General features: G+C 35.5%; 1 long non-coding RNA gene across 1 annotated transcript; it reads right to left on the bottom strand.

Moving 5' to 3' along the window:
* Window positions 1-10,822: 10,822 nt before the first annotated feature.
* On the bottom strand, window positions 10,823-12,056 carry LOC113353635. The gene is made up of 2 exons (XR_003361432.1): window positions 11,842-12,056; window positions 10,823-11,602 (listed from the first exon to the last, which is right to left on the bottom strand). It is a non-coding gene; the product is annotated as an uncharacterized LOC113353635 (long non-coding RNA).
* Between the last annotated feature and the right edge of the window lie 3,144 nt (window positions 12,057-15,200).

Here is a 15,200-nt window from a genome sequence, read left to right as displayed (position 1 = left end):
TATGAGATTTTGCCGAAAAGTACGTATATTCTAATTACTAATTTAACTTTCGTAACTTGAAAATTCGAAACGGTCTTCTAAACATGGGATTTTAAGCCAATTTTACTTAATTTTATTTTTAAAATGTTATGAATATTGATCATTGCAAAAATATGGAGATTCATCCACACCCAATCCTTAATTCGGTCGTCCATTAAATATATATATATATATCCATTTGATACTAGATTGGATACGGATATCAAACTAGCAATCTACCATATATTGGATTTGATGCAGATAAAACGGATACTGACAATGCTCATCCCTAAGCCCAGTATCAACTTTAATTCGAACGTTCCTTAATTCGAAACCTATTTTGAGGCATACTAAATAATGCCAAAATAGGGTCACTAAATAAAAAACAACATCACCCCTTATCCACCCTTTTTGATAATAGCACAACTACCCTTACATAATTAGTATTAATGATTATGATTAGATTTGATTAGGTAGGAATTTTAAGGATTGATTAAAAATTAAATAAATAGTGGTGAATTAGTAGAAAATCAAATTTATGTAGAGAGTTGGGGGTTTTGAGAGGAATAAGACGAAGAAGTGAAAGAAAAAAACTTGAATTTTGAATTTTGAGATTTTAGTGAGTAGAAGTGACCAAAATGTGTGATTCAAATCAGAGGTAGACTTCTATACGAGGTTTAATTTCTTTTTATAAGTTGAATCTGTCAAAAAATTGAATTTTTAAAACCCAGATCTACTGACCAGAATAACAGTTCGGCTGATAACTTTTTAGCCGAACCTCAGTTTTTTGAAAATATACGTAGGTTCGGCTGACAAGTTATCAGTCGAACCTAGGTATATTTTCAAAAAACTGAGGTTCGGCTGAAAAGTTATCAGCCGAACTTCACTCTGTAAATGACAAATTTAGGTTCGGCTAATTCGAACAAAATCTAGCAAACTCGCATTAGCCGAACATAATGTTTCTCTAAATCATACATTAGGTTCGGCTCAAAATTGATACTCCAAGATCAGCCGAACTGATCTTCTGAAAACCCTGATTTCATCTTTGAAATCATACTCTATCGATCAAACAAAATAAAATCAATCAAAAACAAGATGGGTTTTGTTACACATACATTCTAAAATACATCTAAGAGCAATTAAGATTTGGATTTCGCACTCCAACATCGCTCACTTCGATTTGTGTTTGCTTTGCTTGATCAATTTCTTGATTGAATTGGAGTCCAAGATGTTTAAGTTTAAAGTTTATTTTGATTTTTGATTTTAGGTTTTTGAGGATAAGGGCACTCTAGTAATTTAAATTGTTTAAGGATATATAGCTAATTGCACTACCTTTAGATACCCCTTATAAACCCACCCTAGATGGTATAATGAATGAGTATGCCTCAAAAAAAAAATTGAGTATGCCTCAAAATAGGTTTCGAATTCGAAAATTGTTTTGAGGCATATGCCCATGATAGGTTTAGACACCCCTTTAAATCTAATGTGGTTACGCCCATGATAATGGGCTTGTGGCTGAGTATTCATATTTTTCATCCTGACTAGTTTACTAGGGTGCCTATTCATGGGAAATTCCCACTTTATCTTTATGTAACAATTTGCCGGACTTTCAGATGTGTTGCTTAAAATAATGGGCGGCTAACGTTCATTTTCACCATGACAAACAGACTCTCAATCCTATAAAGTTCTTCTAGTCCTCATCAAATTAATCAGCTTTCATGGTAGTTATGGCAGGTTCTTGCCCACGTATTCGTGCAAAGTTCTTGCCCGTCCTCTTTCATGCTGGTCGCGCCGGTTCTTGCCTACGTATCCATGCAAGTTCTTGCCAAAGCACACGAAATGTATACAATCCGAGACGGAGCCAGAAAATAAGCTCATAGCTTCCAGGTGAGCTAAGAATAAAATAGGAATAGAACTTAAATGGGCTAAATTACCATTGAGAGATTTTGTGAAGCCCATTTATTCATAAAGCCACTTTCAAAAAATCCGAAGTTTCCAAGCTCGCAGAACTTAGGACTACAATTTACAACAGTATTATTGTTGGAAGGAATGCGTGCCTAACCAACAGCTGAATTGTTGAGCCTATTACTCCCACATTATCTGGGTTATTTAAGATCATGTGGTTTATAATCCTTAGGGTCTCTCCATTAATTAGCAATTGGTTTTGAGTTGGATGCCCGTATTCTAACATGAATCACTTTTATGAGACTATTAGTCCAACATTTATTTGAGTTATCTAAGATCCTGCAGTTTATAATCCTAAGGGCCTCCTGTTCTGTTTACCAATCGAATGATGAATGTATTTAGCCGGTGGGTCTCATATAAAGACCGAATGATGAATGAATTTAGCCGGTCGGTCTCATATAACCAACAGGCGTTACAGGCCTTTCAAAAGAAAGAAGTAAATTTTGTCGGTTTGGGTTAACCCACATCAACAAAATTTGAAAGTTTGGTCGATTTGAGATAGCATTGGCAGTCTCAAGCACAATGGCGAAGAACCTGAGTCTGTGTCCAACTTAGATTTCATCCCACATTCGTTTATTCCATGTTGCGAGTTTTTTGAAAAAAAAAATAGAACCAGAAAAATGTTAAAACCTACTCTCGTGAAGCTGCTGGTCGTCAAGAATAGAACCATCTCAAGCACATGTAGTTGCCGGCGGGAGTAGTAAGGTGTTCGATTCTCTCACAGTCTCTATATGGTGTGGTCCCGTAGAAACTTAACATTAATTAACAAGAAGACATACAATAAAACAACTAAATATACACCTGCCGCGAAGAGTTAAGCGCAATCACATGCGGGATTCTGATCGAAAAACATGTAGGATCCTTGCGCTGGGGATGATAAGTAAGCAACTGGGCGCAGAACAAGTGTCATTGTTATTTAATTCGAAAGCTCGGTCTCATCATTTCAGTATAGCATCGGTCAATCAACCATTAAAAAATCCCAGCATGTAGAGATGGTGACTGGTATGCAAATGTGGTTGGTGATCCATGACTTGGTAGACAAAATGGGTAGCTGAATAAACTTTGTATGCCAGAAGAACCTTCTTCCGACAAAGATATCATGCATATGCTACTACTCTACATACTACACCAACTAACCAGTTAGATGCATTAAAGTAACGTAGCCAATCAAACTTAGAACGTGTACTTACGTTTTTTTGATTGAATGTATGTATATTATGCTGGAATCTTGCAACAATAGAAAAAACGTCAGATGTATTAAACAATAAATATAAAGAACCGTATCAAACAAGTCTACCACGAATAAATTGATGAGGGCAGAATCACAGGTTGAACAAGCTGTCCTTAACACATTAGTTCACGGGTATACTCTGAAGTAATGTTAAACCCCAACGTGCGAAGATGTGTCCAGGATAAGATTGCCCGATATAACTTGAGTTAGCACAACGCAAGTTACCCACTCTTGAACTCAACAACAGGGATGGAAGTAAAACGACGCACAAAAAACAAGAAGAAGAAGAAAAGTAGACCTAGAGATAATCGCTGCTTGTGTGTTTTGAAAACAGAATTTCGAGTCATATTTATAGGATGAGATACTTGCAAATCAAGTTAGGTTTTGGTTTTCTTCAAAAACAAGTAAAAGTCGTCAAAGGAATTTCCCACAAATAAAACTCTTAAGAAGATATTTTTGGAATTAATTTCCTAAAGAAAAAATCGCCAAAAATAAATATGAGTAGAAGAGGAACTTGGTGCATGGAATGCGCGCATGGGCATGGATCGAAACATGTATTTTTCGGCCTACCCCGCTTCACCCACATTGTTTTACAACATATCCATGAGCACATGGTTATATAGTGGAGCACCTCTTTAATTTTCCACAATGTGGGACTAAAAGGTCCATTTCATTCACTCAAAAATGAGTGAGTATCCTTAGACCCTAAGGTCATGAGATCAAACCACACCAAAACCAAAAATCTATTTATTAAATAACTCATTTTATCCAACATATTATGGTATATTCTACGTCTGTCATACAAAATAACCCCATACACATGTGGTTTGTATTTGCCGGCGAGAGGAGCTATGTGTTCGACTCTCTCGCAATCTCTGTATGCTGTGGTCCCGCCGAAAATAACTTGAACCAAGAAGACAGACACTAGAACTATTCACTTGCCGTGAAGGGTAAGTGCATGTCACATGTGGGGATTGGTTGAGCTTGTCGTATAGGATCCTTGCGGCTGCAGGTAAGCCCACTGACCGTAACAAGTACGAAGTGTCACCGTTATTTGAGAACCCTGTTTTAGGGCATACGTAAAACTTTCATACAAAATAATATTTTCATCTTGGGTGATCTTATAAGGGGTACCCTATGGGTAGTTCAATTACCTATCTATTCTTATCCTTAATACAAAAAATCTAAAATCAGTTTTCTAAAAAATCAAAATCAGTTTCCCTTAAGATCTCTTCTTCTTCCTCCTCTAGCCGAACTTTTCCCTTCCCACAAAAAAACAATTTCATTACCGTGATTAGTCGTCGATTCGTAAAAATTTGATCATCAATTAAACTCAACTATATAATGACTCGTACAACGAAAAAAGCAGGGACTAGGCAAACCAAATCGTCTTCTAATCCATCAATGTAAGATGAAGGAGTAGAAACTGAAAACCAACCACCAATTGAACCAGAAATTGAACCAACTGCATCTCCAACTTCGGAAATGAGGATAAGAAAGTAACTTTTACAAACCCAATCTCTTATTTGTTGTTTTTCATAGATTAAATGGGTTTAATTCCAAAAAAAATAGTGCTTTGACAGTTACAGTGTTGGGTTCGGCTCAAAATTGAGTTGCGTTTTTAAGCGAACCGTTATTCGCAAAAGCTTCTTGTAAGTGTATATGAACAGTTCGGCATGAAATTTCAAGCCGAACCTAGTCACAGATAGACATGCATGGAGGGTTCGACGTATTCGATAAAACTATTTTACACCGAACATATGTTGTTTTCATTTTCACAAATCGTAAGTATATGAGTTCGGCTTGAAAGCGTTTTTGTAATATAAGCCGAACATGTCACTGTGTTTAAAAATCAACTAATGGTGGTAGGGTTCGGCTTGAAAGAATTTTTGAATTATAAGCCGAACACCTCATTGTGTATAAGAATCAACTGATAGTTGTTGAGTTCTGTTTATATTTTCTTTTTCGGGCAAGCCGAACCTATTGATTTACTTCGGAAATTGTTCTTTGGTAGTGATAGAATTGGTTAGTGTTGACATATAGTGACTTTGTTTAGTGTTGTGCATTTTTCTTCATCTTTGTCGGTTGATAAATTCCAAAATCGCATGACAAACATGAAGAAAATGCACTACACTAAACAAATATTATTACATTTCAAATGTTATCTCTTACATTTCGTGAATTATGTCTACGGGATCAGGTTGATTTTCCATCGGTACATGTCCATCAAGCACGATCTACAAAGAATAACACAAGGTAAGATAACACAATGAAAAATTAATGGAGATGTTCGGCTAGTACTATAATCTAAATACGTGCCGAACCTAGCACATTTATGCGGTTCGGCTATTACGATATTCACAATAAGTGCCGAACCATGTACTGTCAAAAGGTTCGGCTCTTACGATTTTTATAATACTAGTCGAACCTTTAACGAATTTTCTTCCAGAATTTCAAGTGTATGGTTCGGATCCTTATAAAAATTTTAAACTAGCCGAACTATGGTCTTAAAAGTAGGTTTGGCTCATAATTATAACACTTTCAGCTAGCTGAACTGTTCATCCAGACTCGCCGAACCTTAATGAAAAAACACAAACTTTTGATGATTTTAAGATACAAAAGCGAGATTGTTTAAGATAGAAGTGTACCTGTGTATTAGAAGCATTGGGTTCCTCATATATGTATTCATCATCTGGATTTGGCTCATAAAAATCATCACCTTGAGTTTATGCTTGAGTTTGAGTTTGGTGAAGATTGACCCTCCTCGTCCATTGAATCAAAATACAAGCTTTTTTCTCACTTTCCCCTTCTCCCTCAAAAAAAAACCGAACTTTTTTGGTTCTTCCTCAAAAAAATTCATCTACTCAAACATATATAACTAAATTATCTTAATCAGTAATCATTAATCACTAATCAGGATTATTATAACTAACCATTAATTAACACTAATTCTAAAAGGGCAGATTTGTAATTACTAAAAATATTTGGCTAAGGGGTTATTGATTTTGATATTTACATCCCTATTTTGTCTTTATTCAGTATGCCCTGAAAGTTTTACGTATGCCCTAAAACAGGGTTCTTATTTGATCATTAAGCTGGGTCTTAGTGCAACGAGTAAGATATTGTGATATTGTGGACAACAGAAATTGCATTCATGTTCTGTGTGCGAAACCAAAAGGTGTTAGTTAATATGTTATGTGCGTTGGTCACCCGGGTAAGAGTAGTGATTAACTGTAAAGTCGGTTAGGAAAGATGTCTAAATAGTTTGTTTTTTCTCTTTTTTCTATAACGAGAAATACCAACGAATTGAAATTAAGTTTTCGGAGTTATGTTTAAACGCAATTACTCTCTTAACCTAATCTTATGATTTGAGAACTAGGCAGGGAGTAGTCGAAGGCTCGTTGTGCTCCTTCATCATGACATAAGCATGTTCTAACAAAGTTTCCAATGTTTTCATCTGTTAATCAAATCCACAGTCATATTTCTATTAATATCAAGAAATTCATTCGCTGGATCATTTGCAATATCAGTTTAATTTACCAGTTCTACACGAGTTTTTATACAAACTGTACTAAAATCCTTTAGTTGATTACAAGTCTTACCAGTTACTTGTTACATTTAAGGAATCCAGTTCATTACAACTGAGAGTAACACCTACGAGTATCCTAGAATCCTGTCTAGACCTCTTATAATGCATCAAAGAGATCACAACTCCGACAACAATACTTACTTCTTTCACCGCCGGACACAATTTACATAAAATCAAAAAACTTATTTAAATGCTTATAAATATACTAGAGAAACTACCTATCCCACTAGCCTAGCCCCAACAAAAAAATCTTAACTGTTGTTTGAACTTCACAAAAGAGCAAAAAGATCACTAACGACTATAGCAACAACAAAAACAAATATCAGAAAGATCGGTTAAAAAAACACTTGTTTGTCATCATTAAATTTACTACTAAGCCTAATACCTCTGATCTTTCCGATACTCTTAAGATGACTACTCGGAATCAGCTTCCTCGCTGGTCGCAAAGCCCTCCTCTTCAGTATTGATCACTATCCTCACTTCCACTTAGTGTTGTAGTACCATAACCATCAGAAGCATCTTCGTTGTTTTTTTCATCGTCCTCATCCATTTTCATGGCATGTCCATCCTCAACAATATCTTCATTCTCGTTAACTTCCTCAATTTTCTCTCCTTCTGAATCATCATCTAATCGCTCCCTCATGGTTCATGCAAAAATTGGAGGATCAGCCTTCTCTGCCAAATACCTTTTATATCATGCATCATCTTCTCACTTTTCCCTCTTCCTCCGCTTCTCCTTATTATCACTTCCAGAACCCCCTTCATCTTTATTCTCAACCTCTTCAGACTCATTTTCAGTTGCACTGCTACATTTTATCAAAACACGAGAATCATCTCTTTCTCGTTGTTTCCTCTCATCTCTTGCAGTTCTCATTTCTTTCCATAGAACATAATCAAGAGCATTTTCTTGTCGAACACTTTCATATTCTGCTTAATGGTTTCTCCAGTTTATTTCACCCTCCATAAAATTCTTCAGATATACCATTTCCCTAGTTTCAAGAGCTAATATTGTGCTCCTGGCAAAATTATAGATGTCTGAGGTCTGCAAAGCACCGTTGTTGCTCCCTCCTTAGTTTATTAATTATTAACTTCTCTATTATGCAAACCCAAATTTCTACTTTAGTTTAATCTTCCGTGTGTTAGAAACTATCTCTCTCCAATTCCCTTTTATAAACAACACAAAAAGCTATTATTAATTAATCATTTATGGCTTCGGGTGAAATGTCTCATCCCTTGGAAATTCACTTTTATTCAAAGACATGCGCATCTTTTCAGGAACCATCATTACTCCTCGAAAACCTATTTTTAAAATCTAATTCTAGACGCTTCATTGTCCTTAATACCTCTCAGAATTTCCATTATGTGGTGTATTTATAGATCATCTAATTCACTTGGATCATTTGGGTATTAATTAAAATCTTTGATTTTTTGTCGATCCAGAAAAGGCAGCACTTGTTGAGAGGCGTTATTGTTAGCCGGAGTACATTGGCTAGGCCGCATGTCTCTGTCTATGCCCATTGGCATGTTCGAAAAATTCACAAAACCTCTCACTCAATCCTTATTCACCCCTTTACCTTTGGTCAAAATTATTGTGTTTTTCCCTCCCAACCTCATAATCTTATTCATACCACCAAATAGCACAAACATTTTCCCTCCAAAATCTTATTTCAAGCCACCCCTAGACCCACCTAAAACACTTTGATTTCATTTGGAGGAATTCAGAAACAGTATCCGGCTATAGTTGGAGAAAAAAACTAACCCTAATACCTCTTATCTTTCCGATACTCCTAAGATGACTACTCGGAATCAGCTTCCTCGCTGGTCGCAAAGCCCTCCTCTTCAGTATTGATCACTATCCTCACTTCCACCTAGTGTTGCAGTACCATAACCATCATAAGCATCTTCATCGTCTTCATCCTTTTTCATGGCATTTACATCCTCAACAACATCTCCACCCTCATTAACTTCCTCAATTTTCTCTCTAATTGAATCATCATCTAATCGCCCCCTCATGGTTCATGCAAAAATTGGAGGATCATCATTCTCTGTTAAATACCTTTTATATCATACATCATCTTCTTTCTTTTCCCTCTTCCTTCACTGATCTTTATTATCACTTCTAGAAGCCCTTTAGACTTATTTTCAGTTGCACTGCTACTTTTTATCAATACATGAGAATGATCTTTTTCATCCCTTTCTCGTTGTTTCCTCTCATATCTTGCAGTTCTCATTTATTTTCATAGCATATACTCGGGAGCATTCTCTTGTCGAGCCCTTTCATATTCTACTTTACGATTTCTCCTGTTTATTTTACCCTCCATGAAATTCTTCAAATATACCATCTCCTTGATTTCAAGAGCTAATGTTGCGCTCCTAGCAAAATTATAGGTGTCTGAAGTCTGCAAAGCACCATTTTTGCTCCCTCCTTGGTTCGCCATTTTTTAACTTCTATGTTATGTTAACCGAAATTTCTACTTTTGGTTTAACTTTGTCCGTGTTAGAAATTATCTCTCCAATTCCTTTTTATAAACAGCCCAAAAAAAGCCATTATTAATTAGTCATTTATGGCGTCGGGTGAATTTCTCATCCCTTGGAAATTCACGTCTATTCAAGGCCATATGCATCTTCTCCGGAACCATCATTACTCCTCGAAAACCTATTTTAGACGCCTCATTAGCCTTAATACCTCTCAGAATTGCCATTATTAGGTGCATTGGTAGATCATCTAATTCACTTGGATTCATTTGGATACTAACTAAAATCTTTCATTTTTTGTCGATCCAGAAAAGGCAGCACTTGTGGAGAGGAACTATTTTTATCCGGAGTACATTGGCTAGGCCGCATGTCTCTGTCAATGCCCATTGGCATGTTCCCAAAATTCACAAAACTTCTTACTCAATCCTTATTGACGCCTTTACCTTTGGTCAAAATTATTGTGTTTTTTCCTCCAAACCTCATAATATTATTCATACCACCAATTTGCACAAACATTTTCCCACCAAAATCTTATTTCATGCCACCCAAAACACATTGATTTCATTTGGAGGTATTCAGAAACAGTATCCAGCTATAGTTGGAGAAAACACAATTACAATTATTACTAAACAATCATAGTTTGTTGGGTGCTTGCTTATTCGCTATAGGTTATGATAATCTATCGTAGGAATACCGTCAGTAAATCTGTCCTATTATACCTATCAGTCCAAATTCACATGAGTAAGTATGTTAACCCTCACAGAAGTTAGGGGAGAAGGTTTGTTAGAGAGGTTAACTTGGTAAATGAGGGAATCTTGGACCACTTTCACGACATAAAAGTTCTCATACTTTCATCAAGTTCATTCCCTTTTATCTACATTGACTAAGCTTCAACCTTCAAATATTTCCCAGTTTAAGGTCTAGTCTCCAATAGCCTCTAAACTTTGTATCTATCTGAACATCATGTTTATATCACATGCTCTACCATCACCTGGCATTGTCATATCCAGATATGCTCGTATAAACACACCACCAACCACTCATTTCAAAATTCATCCAGAATTTGTCTTCTTTCATTTTTATCAGACTAATTATTTATATGGAGACATCCAAACCTCAAGAAGATCTTAACACTACATCTTCTGATATTCAAGGTTTATCTTCTCAAATAGCATAAAAACTTAGATCACCCACAAATTTTCCTTCAACTCTCATTGAACTGGTTTTCATCAATAAAACTATGGTCTTAAGCTAAAAATGATAGTAACTGGAAATGGTGTATGGTAGGATATGTTTGCAGTAAGACTTTGGTTCCTATTTCTTCTATTAGAAACCACATTTGTTCTCAATAGTCACTATTAAGGCTGCACATGAGCCGGTACGACCCGGTTTTCTGGTGAAACCGGTCCCTGTACCTGGTGTTGGCCGGTACCTAATTTTGACGACCGGTACCTTTACTTGTACCTGGACTTGTAACTGTACCTGTAAGACCGGTAACGGGTTTTTACCTATTACAATTATAATTATGTAATTAAACTTACAGCTAACCAAAAAATTATTTAATTCCATAGTTATGGGTATCATTTAACAAGCATTCATTTAATTATATAAACCAATGGAAGAAACATCAATCTTCTCCATGGTTTTTCTCGCCTAAAACTAAGTCAAAATCAATTCAAACTGTAATTACCAGTTCAAGCAGTAGCTGTAGCTGCTTCGCTGCACCAACCCACTCATTTTACCTTCTTAAATAATCCATCCACCAACATCATTATCCAAATACCAAAAGCAGCACCATATGCAAGTCAAGTTCACCATTACCTGCAACTCTTTCTGTAACTTATTGCACGCACAACAGTTGCATCTGACCCATTCACTTTTGTTGCTTCAATAACTCACAGCCAATACCACCAATCATTATCTTGATCTCCTCCATTAACAGCACAGCATCAACACCATTACCTACAGCTCACTGCACTTCAACTTCATTCTTCCATTCACTGCCTCATGGTCTTTCCCTGTAAAGCATGCATTCACAAACCCTTTTAATCTCCATCACTTCAATAGAAACCAACCACCAATGCCCATTTAATCCCTCCTTCAACAACAACCTTTTTCATGTTCTCTTCTTTAATTTCAGCTCAAACCCAACCTTTTTCTTCTGTAATTCGAGCAGCATATTACCACCAGCTACCTGTATCGGCAACTAACACACCATCACCAATTCAAGTTCTCCAGCTCAAACTCTACCAGACCCATCCACACTTTCCAATTAATTTATTTCCACCGGTTGCTGTCTCGTCTTTCACCAAATCAATATTTCACTGAAACACAATTACTTGCAATTAGTTTCTGAAATCAAACATAATTAAACATGCAATTATTGGTGGGGTTGCTGTTGTTGAATCACTGAAGAAAAAGACCCTAAATCAAACAAATCTCATACACATCTCAATGACTGACCAAATCGAAAAAAACCCTAATCAAACATGCAATTAGAAAAAATTAAACAGAACCCAGATTGTATAATTGTAAGAGCATTGAGAAGATGCAATCGATTTACCTTAGTATCTAGCAGTAGAAAGATGAAAAACATAAGAACCCTAAACCAGATGAAGAAGAAGAACGTAGAAGAAGAGGTGAACAGAAAAGAAGAACAGAAGAAGATGTAGAAATAAGAAGTGAAGAAGGATGGTGAGACTCTTCAGTAGAAGGGAAGAAGGCGACGGTGAGAATCGTGAGATTCTTCTTCATAGGGAAGAAGAACTGAAAATGAAAGTGAAAATAAAAATAAAAATAAAAATGAGAAACAGATCGGAAATTTTTCTTATAAACCTATCCTAGAATGGATGGTTAAGATCAATCCATAAATTATAATCAACGGCGCTTATTAACCGGGACTTTCAAGCCGGTACAGACCGGTACTCCCCTAAGAATTGTTCCCTGTACCCAGTCTTATACCGGTTCTCATATTCAGTCCCGGTATCTGTACCTCCTACACCGGTTCCGGTACGGTTCCAGTCCGGTACTGGGACAAGTGACCGATTCTTGTGCAGCCTTAGTCTCAAAATCCAATTGTAACAACCTTTAGCGGCTTAAGAAACAAAGTTCTGATAAAATTCTGAGCCGAAAATATTTTTACATAATTAATAAGCATCGTCCATTGTTTGCTTGTGGATATCTTATTGTTCTCAGAGTTGTGCCCCCTACTGGTTGGCCAGTAAACTGTCAAATTTTATTTTCTGAAGAGATGATGTGGCTCATCCTATGTAATGTACCGAATGAATGTACTGAATTTGAAGATCTTCATCTGCTTACTTTCAAACTTCGTGAGATCATTGATGCGAAGGATCCTTCTGGTAATCATCCACTAAAAAATAATGTAAAAGTTAGCGCTCGTATCTCTTTTCAACGTGCTCTACCAGCAGGTATACCTCTAGTTACTGGAGGGAGAGTACAACCGCATATCATTAAATGTAGGTACTTCAGGGTATCAGGGTTCTTTTATACATCTTGTCGTGTAATTGATCATAAAGATGATGTTTTTCCAAACTGGATAGCCAAACAAAAGGCAATTAAAAAAGAAAGTTCATCTAAAACTAAATACATTTTACCAAAAATTTCCAGATTAATGCCACCATAACCTTCAGCACATGTTTCCGAATCTGAAGATATAGTTTTGGATACAGAAGATGAAACTCTTAATCAGAATGACAAAACAAAGTGAGGTAGCTGATATTAAACAAAGCGCTAAAAGAGCATAGGAAGAATCATTGAAACAATACTTTCACATTGTCCTTTTAAGAACAGATCTGGTTCTCTGAAATCTTTGATGTAGATCATGTTCAAGCACAACATCTTGTTATTATGGACAATTAGTGTCCAGATAGTTTTAAGGAGATTTCTAGTCAGACAGACAAACCAGCTGACTCATTTCTTACTCCTTATTCAGCAATCCTAGGTCTGATTCGTACTTCTAACTCAAAAGCCAATCATTTCAAGAGAAGAAGTTGTCTCTCTTGAAGCAGAGCATGAGGCTCGCTATAATGCTAAACGAAATTAATCCTAGAGTTGATCTTCGTAAAAAAAAAACAGAGCAAGTACCTCTATCCAGGTCCGTATCAAAGTATTCGGGGGTTTTAGGCGAAGTTATATAAATGAGGCTCTACACAAAAAAAAAATATTTTTTCTTGTGATTTCGTATTAAATATATATAATACTCAAAGTGATTAAATATGTTCGAGAATATATACTAAAAGATGTAAATAAATTCGCTTATCAAACAAAGTTGACTTCCTTGTCTTTCCCACCTGAAGTCCTCGATAATTAACTTTATCTACTATGAGAATTTATTCTTATGTTGAGAAGGATAACTAGGGTTTGGAATAGCAAATGTTGTGATTACACATATTTATTTCCAACGATTTTCATCTTGCAATATTTTAGATTTATTTATTTAAATTCTAAGTTGATTTTGCAGTATTAATCTTTATTGGTTTTATATATTGCAAAAATATTTTATGGGATATGTGTGTTTACGTCCGTGAACTATGATTATATCATATATGCTCAAATTTTAAGTCTATTATTTCTTTATGCAAATATTGATAAAAGATAAAATGAACTTTTGAATATTCTGCAGTATTGATGTTTCCCTGATCCACTTCTAAGTGAAAGTATTGTATGGCTCCGTAAGATTTCTTATGTTGAGTATTTTCGATTGAATTAATGTATATGGTTTTCTTGTGATTAATTTATTTGAGTTTTCTAGACACAAATTCATGTTTCATGTAATTTGTTAATATCCAAGAAAATTCTTTTTTTCTTGTAAAAGTAAGGTCGCTCTTGTTGTTCTTTCGGGAATGACATTTTATGGGGGAGAGTTCTTAATTGAACTTGTGCTTAACTTCCAAATCTTTGTGGGGAGTGAGGATGTGGAATATTGTAGGAGTTATCTTGTATCTTTATAAACTCCTTGATGAATACGCTAAGTTTCGACTATGTGAAATCATCGAAACTAAGTTGATATGTTCTCTTTTAGTCATGAATTATCTCTTTGAGAATTTCATTATGATCCTGCAATTTTCGTACCTTGTCCAATTTATATTGACAAAAAATGGGGAGAATTATTTGGTAGTTCACACTACATACATATGGTTTACGGATCATTGTGAGATGGAAGTATTGACTAAGGGGGAGTGATACATATCACCGTAGTATTATTGTTAAATTTGTGATACAATTAGACTTTGATGTTGTGTAATAATACTATGATATTGTATAACAATTGAAAACAAATGTTTTTCATACGTTTTCTTATTGTTATGGCTACGGATCTTCAACAACAATGATGCTAGGAGAAGAATTCAAGGAATGTTGAAGAACCAAGGAAATCAAGCATGATGGATAAGAATCTACAAAGTTTATTTAATTTGTAATCCATATGTATTGATACTTTTTTCACTAAAATTGACAAAGGGGGAGATTGTTAGAGCATTGATTGGTCGAACTCGCAAGCGTTGCTATCTCAATCTTGTTTGTCAAGTTTAGTTGATCAAAACTATAAGTTTTGGTTTCTAGTCTACTTATAGCTATGTCTCGGATTAGGATAGAATGTGTAGTTGCGCTTTAGACTTCACGGCGTTCATCGATTGAAGACGAAGATCTACTGAGGAGATCTTGGAGGAACTTCATCAACAAAAGGTATGTGGAGACTAAAAATTATCTATTACTCAGAAGTCAATTCTATTCTATCTCCTAATGATACTAAGTCGTATAGCTATATAGACTTTTATATTATACATATTTGATATTTCGAGATGAGCTTAACTCGGTTATCTAATTCTCGAAATATGTGTTGGAAGCTTTTTTCTTTGTTCATAATATTCTTGAAGAGTTTAGTTGGAAACAATTTATTTGTTG

Source organism: Papaver somniferum, chromosome 2 (assembly GCF_003573695.1).
Source record: "Papaver somniferum cultivar HN1 chromosome 2, ASM357369v1, whole genome shotgun sequence".
Classification (NCBI taxonomy): Eukaryota; Viridiplantae; Streptophyta; class Magnoliopsida; order Ranunculales; family Papaveraceae; genus Papaver; species Papaver somniferum.
Note: the sequence above shows the minus strand (reverse complement) of the source record. Positions and strands in the feature narration are given on the sequence as shown.